Here is a 7,233-nt window from a genome sequence, read left to right as displayed (position 1 = left end):
GTGATGTATTTCCATTCAAAGATGGTGTATTCCTTTGCTTTCTTTGTTCTATTGATGGGTTTTGTGAAGATATTGAAGAATATGGTTGATTCTATCAAATCCGTGGGAGATCTACATGATGCTGCATGAAGATTTGTTGTGCATGGTGTTCTTTTCTTCATTGTGATCATATAAAACCCTAATAAAAAAGCTTGTTGATGTTACAAGATAGATTTTCTTGCAAGAGAATTCCCTTTTCCTTGGTGTTCCTCTTGGGGCTCCATTTGTATATTCTTCAACCTGCAATAGTGCTTGAATAGACTCTCCCACAAATTGCATTTATCTCTTAATAATATCGATTATTTCATCATGGAATTCATGCTTAGGAATGCCAAGAATCTCACCAAGCATAAACTCAACCTTGCTTCCAAGAATGTATTCCTCAAGCACTTTCTTGATGTTAGTGGCAATCTCTATATCAGATTGTAGCTTATAGCCAAGCTGCTTGACTCTCTTTGTCCCTTCTTACTTCTTCTCGTGCGATGCATCTTCCATTGCATGTTTTAAAATGGCTTTTTCAGTAGCCTTCTGCTTCTCTATTTTGCTACATGTCATGCACTTTGAAAGACCTACAGCCTCATCATCTCTTCTTCTCTTTTCCTTTACAAGAGCATCCATGTTATGCACCATAGCCAAATATGCATAGGCTAGCTAATGAATCTGCTAGTGTCACCTATTGAGTCGTACCCTATATACTCTAACCAACATCTACCAATTCAACCTTTGCTATCTTTCCCTTCTCTGCACAATCTAAAGCATGCAGCTATACTCTAGATTTTACAAAGTTGATTATGGCGAAGTGCACCATGTGAGGTGGTAGTCATGTGTGAACATGTTTGATTACTATAGGCTAATGAAGATCCTACACATGGTTGAGTGTGGTACCTATGTGGCCAACAAGATGGTCTGAGTCAATGTTAAGCCAAGTGATAAACATGGAGCCTAAGTTGGTTGGCACTCTATGTGCATGAGTGCCTAATGGTATGTATGCCCAAGTGACTTATTGTGCCTAATTTGTGATATGTGCCCGAATGTGCATGCATGTCTCAAGTAGCCAATCATGATATGCCTGCAAGTGTACATCATGTGCCCGCTTAGTCTTATGTGTTTTGTGCCTAAGCGGGTGCCTATGTGGGTGAGCATGTCTTGTGGAACGGTCAACTATGTTGGGAATGTAGTTGAGTATGGCATACTATGTTGTCAAATATTTACTAACCTATGTGACTCTTATGGGTGAGTGGCGACGTGTGGATAAGTGCATTGCATGGGCTCAATCATGCACATAGCTAGAAGGTTGCTTATGAGGATGAATGATAAGCAATTGGCCAAGTGTAAGTGTTACGTGGCTATGCAACTACTATCTAGGTGAACATGATGCCATAGGTTAAATGGCAAGGGGGCTAGTAATAATCATTGACTTATGGGCAATCACTATTACAATGTGCAGAATATCATGGAACACTACAATATATCATGCCAAAGTTCTAGGTTGCATAAGCTCTAACATGGTGAAGAAAAGTTTATTAGCATGCTTAAAGTCCTTCCTGTCATACCCAGGAGAAGGGTTGTAATTGAATGCCAAAAAACATTGCATTAATGGCCAACAAAGACAAATAACCAGACCACCACTAGTAGATGATTCTACCTACCTCTTGATGAACTAATCAGCATCATTCATATCCTCTATCCCTGCTAGCCCTACACTAAACCTTACAAGGCTTGTGGGGTCTTTCTTGGGCCACTCACCCTTTTTGTGTGGGCTATTGCTGTGTTTGTGGGGGAAGAGGGGTTACCATCCCCCCAACTTGCAGCTCTAACATGATATGCAATTGGATGATGACACAATATACAAATTGAAAACAAAACCATAATTGTTTATTATTCATTCTTTTATTTCAATGTAGCTACTAGGCCAATTCTAATCATGGAGGCCAAACTCATCAATTGTGCAACTCGACTTGCTTTTATTTCAAATTAACAAAATTCAATAGAATTAAATTGGGGAGGTAGCTCAAGGGGTACTTGTGCAATAGGCCATGATGGTGCCTTTAATGCTTGTGTGTCTTGTAGGACACCTCAGTGGTCCAAACTTTTATTCTAATTCTCTTTCATTGTATTTCATGCCTACTATTTTGATTTTAGAGCCCTACAATGCTTCTAATACCTCTATATGCTTCATAGAAGGGCATGCTTTTTATTTTCTTTTTTTCCTTTTGAACAATGTTAATCATTTGTTCACTTCACAACATGCAAGCATTATGGATCTAAAACAAACCTACTTCCCTACCACATGCTTGACTTGCTTTTATTTCAGGTTAAAAAAATTTAGTGGAATCAAACAAAGGAGGCAGCTCAAGGGATATGTGTGTAGTAGGCCATGATGGTAGATAGTGATGGTGCCTTTAATCCTTTTGTGTCTTGTAGGACACCTCAATGGTCCAAACATTTCTCCTTCTCTTTCTTTGTACTTCACGCCTACTACTTTGATTTTAGAGCCCTACAATGTTTCCAATATCTCTATATGCTTCATAAAAGTGCTTGCCTTTTCTTTTATCTTTTCTATTTTGAACACTACTAATCATTTGTTCAATTCACAACATGCAAGCATTATGGATCTAAAACAAACTTACTTCCCAACCACATGGTGCCCGTGCGCTTCTAACTATGAGTGACTGCATCTCTATGGGTTTGTGCGTGTGCACCCACACAAATCGATAAGAAAAAACTTCAAAGGTTTGCTTTTTTTAAATAAGGGCTATCCCAACAGAGGGAACCTGCTCATAAAGACAATCATCTGCTACTAGTACATCAGTGGTAGAAGCATGCTGCAAAGGCTCATGAAACCTCAACGGATGAGAGAACATAAAGGCATCAACCAAGGATGCAAAAGCTCCCACATGAAGAAGAGTCGTAGCCAACTACATGACATAACCAACCACAATACGGTAAATCATAAGACATCTGTCATAAGAGCATACGGTATTCAACCATGAAATCAGTCCATAACCATATGCATAAGCATAGCTATGTAGTACATAATGCCATCTGGGAAAAGCCAAGTCAAGCCAAGACCGGCAAGAGGCAAAAAATCCTACAAGAGTCAAGCTCCATGAAAAGCCCAAATATATGTACAACGACATCCAAATAAGTGGCTCTATAAAGTACATGACAATAGACAAAGTGCATAGTTGGGTAAGCATCAAGAGCAACTGCTCTCTGACTTGTATGGGCAAAAGCAACCCAACTAGCATAAAAGCTAGGCAACACAGAAGCAAGAAAGCCATAACTGCTAAACCCGAGCGCTGTCAAAAAATCCACTAATCAAGGAGTACCCGCAAAGAACCAAGCTTTAATGAGCAATGAAAGCTCAATAACCAACTGCTAAGACAATAGAGCAAGCATTGCTCAAACATGTAGTTGCATCCAAGTAAATCCAAGATCCATAATCGGGGCATTAAGGGCCAAATAACATCCAAGTTGCATAAGTGATAAGTTGACCAAATGCAAACTGCTCCACAAAAATCTCAAATGCAAGTCGATTTAAGCCCAAACATCTGCCATACTGCAGCCGAACCCAAAAGCATTCACATCAGACGTTAGTCCCATAATGGGTAGCACAGGGCATAAACCTTGTCAAGTGAAATGCCAGCTTCAAAGAAAATGACAGTGAACCAAGAATTGAGCTCTACTCTTTTCTCAAGAAGCATCCATGAGCATAAACGTCAAAGTGGCATCGTCCAAATACATCAGCATATCATCCCGAGTAGTCAGGAGCACCCATAGACCGTAGGCGTAACCAAACTGGAGGTAAAATAACATGTCAACCAAGGTAGCATAAATCCCAACCAACAACGAAGTGTCCACATCCAAATCAAGGCTCAATAGCTCTCAAATAGCATATCTGGGCATAAACCATGATGACCAAGCATCAATACATCCAACAGGACACCCGAATGTCAACAAAGAGCATTATGCATAAGCCGTCCTCCCTAATAAAACCTTGATGCCCAAACAATGTATAGCAGTAAATCCCTACATAAATCAAGCTATGGAAGCTCAAACCAAGTCCCAATGCATCTCAAAACATTGGGAAAACATCCCCAAAGCATCTGGGCATCAAATACCAAACCTTGGGAGCATCACATAAGCTAAGAGCATGACATTTTTTTATTGTAAATCAACTTAGATCTGTTGCAAAAAATTATGTGATCAGAATTTGGTAGATCTGACATCACCATTGCATCTGGAGTATGCCAAAACCCCAAGTTAGACTCTTACCTTGCCTAAATCAAGTTCTGGATGACCGAGATATGAGAAAAAATGGGAATTTTTAGCCAGATTTTAAAACAAACGCAAAAAAAACATGAGCTACTACAATGGGGCCTACTGGTTATCTTGAGGATAAGGGGGAAAATGGGGGCATACAAGGTGCCCAATGAAGCCAAGGAACACCTGCAAAGAGCCTACGAGGGCCAGGGAGAGGCAAAGATGAAATCTTACATCGGGGGGAAGAAGCCATGGCTGGCATTTAAGCTCCAAGCTCTAGCTCTTCAATCCAGGCTGAAGTAATACCAAGCCAAGCTCCACGATCAAGCTTTGATCCAAAGCTCTGAATACCAGTTGAAGGGGATGCAATGGCAGCGGAGAAGGAGAAGAGGAAGATGCGGGAGAGAAGAGTACACACAATGTAGGTGCTGTCAAGAATTATATATATATATATATATATATATGACAGCCTTATTACACTATCTCATATATATGAATAAAGAATATGGGTGGTCATTGTATATGGGCAGGCCCAAGGGCCTCCTTTTACCCCAACAATGGCATCCATGGCTCTTACTCCCTGGCAATTATTGCCCAATTTCTATGCACCAATAATCAAACACCCATCCAAGTTGTGCCTTAAATCCAATCCCCCTTTTGCACCCTAGACAACATCCTCCAAATATGTGTTAGAGCCTCTATCTACTAATAAGAGGCAATCTTTGTTTGTAGACAATGATGCATAACCACCCAATAAGAAATTCTATGTGAAGGATTATTCATCTCTTCTAAAGGATGTGTAATAGTGATCAATCTTTGTCTTACATGGTACATAACCCAACTATTTATCCTTCATATAGCATCACTTTCTCAAATAATCAATAGTGATGGATGTAATATCCATACTAGAATGCAACTTCTAATGCATCTTCTCTTGATATCTTTGTTATAGATGACAAGGCCTATTTTTTGGAGTAATAGGTGCCTAAAGGGGAGGTTCTCAATCCCAATCAATGGTGCCACGCCTCCTCTCCACAAGCCAAGTGCAAGAAATTTCATGCGTTGAAAGCAACATCACAGTTGGTTTTAGGACCATTGGGATATGCCACTTTATCTAGTTGCTCTACAATTTGATGGGATGCCATCCCAACAAATGAATTTCATTGGAAGTGACGAAGGGGTGATTGAAGAACTTGCATCATAAGTTCCAACTACACCAATGGAAGAGCTTGCAAAAGATTAGGTGATAGAGGTGTGACATCATTGGGGACCAATGAAGCGATGGCCAATCATGTTGAGCCTATGAAACCAATAGTCCCAAGTCCTTCTAATGACGCTAGAAGGATCTTAGACATATTACGCTTGCCTCTGATAGAGGTTTTAGTCCATTCTACATCTAGAGAGCCATTTGTGGACTATACCAATAGCCTTATTCTGACATTAGACCAGTACATTGAGAGCTTGAAGGCAAAGAATGCTAAAAAAGAAGAAATTGCTAGGGCCAAGGAGGAGAAGAGGCTTGAGAGAGAGCGAAAGAAGAAAGAGAATTTGGTAGTAATAGAGCTATGCAAATAGTAAAAAGAGGCAAAATGACATGGAAAACTTGCAACAAGAACATGGGAAGTTAAAGAACTAGTAGTTGAGGCACAACTTCAAGCAATCTTATGGGAGGGTGTGGAGGTTTCGATAATCATCCTTTGCAACTACACATTGAGGGTCCTCTTGTCTAGAGAAGCTTTGACAAGCTTGAGCATAACATGCCATTGATAGTTCATCATATGGTGTGTGGCTTTCTTGATACAAACAATAGCAATACATATAACTTGCATGCACTATCCTACGATCCCTTTTTTTATATCTACTGTGCTATCTTGCACCAGGCTAATGGCTAGCCTTTATCAAGATATCAATGCTTGTACAACACCCCATTTTGGTATTACTTAATTAATTTTTTGTCAATTGTTAGGTTCAATCTTGTTCCCACTAATACATGTCCTTACATGCACAACTATCAACCATTTCTATTTATATACACTATTGTTGTTTGCTTTAATGGAAGCTTTCACATAGTAATTAGCAACGAAACAAGGTAGAGGGTATTAGTGAGAAGAAATTCACCTACACCAACCTTTCTATGTTGCTTGATCGTTTGTACCATCAATTGAGCAGGCTTAATTTATAGATAAGCATGCCAATGTTAAGGCTGTAGTCTTACACATGCATGTGTACATTTTTAAATCAAGCTTGAATCTGAATCTAAATTGGGGATAGATAGAGATATACCCCCAATTTAAATCATATTTGAATAATTTGTCAAAGCTCAATCAAGACATGTATTAGAAAGTCATTGTTAGGATGGATTATTTCTCACTTGCAACCATAAATCTAGAACAAGTTCTTGCAGCCATTTGGTAAGAAGGTGATTAGCAAACTATAGTTGGAAGAAAGGCTTGCAATTCAAAGAGGTCTTGTAACTTGCCAAGCTCTAGTGGGATCTATTCGATCAAATTGTTGTCATTGAGTTGCCTAAAGCCAACTATGAGTCAAACCCCATTTTAAACTCCCTAACTTGGTAAGTCATCTCAAGCATTTACATTGTAAAGCAAGGGTAGTTTTCCTATGAAGGTCAGGTTTCTAAGTATTGCACAAGTAGGATGTTACAGAGCTATGTGAAACTTTGGAAGCAAGCCCTCTCAAAACAAGCAAACATACATACCATGTACTACATCCCAGAGACTTCAATTGTACCCAATGAGAGAGAGTAAGAAAGTGAGAGAGTGAGAGGAGGAGAGGGAGAGATCTTCAACAATAAGATAGATACATGATGACAAGCTTCTCAACTTTAGGTGCGACCCACGCAGTACAAGACATGCCCTTTGTAACTAAGATAAGCAACAATTTTATGCTATATTTGTTGTCTACTTGCAC

Source organism: Lygodium microphyllum, chromosome 15 (genome assembly GCF_053477565.2).
Source record: "Lygodium microphyllum isolate KBCC chromosome 15, Lygodium_microphyllum_v1.1.10, whole genome shotgun sequence".
NCBI classification, from domain to species: Eukaryota; Viridiplantae; Streptophyta; class Polypodiopsida; order Schizaeales; family Lygodiaceae; genus Lygodium; species Lygodium microphyllum.
This window is presented reverse-complemented; position numbering follows the sequence as displayed.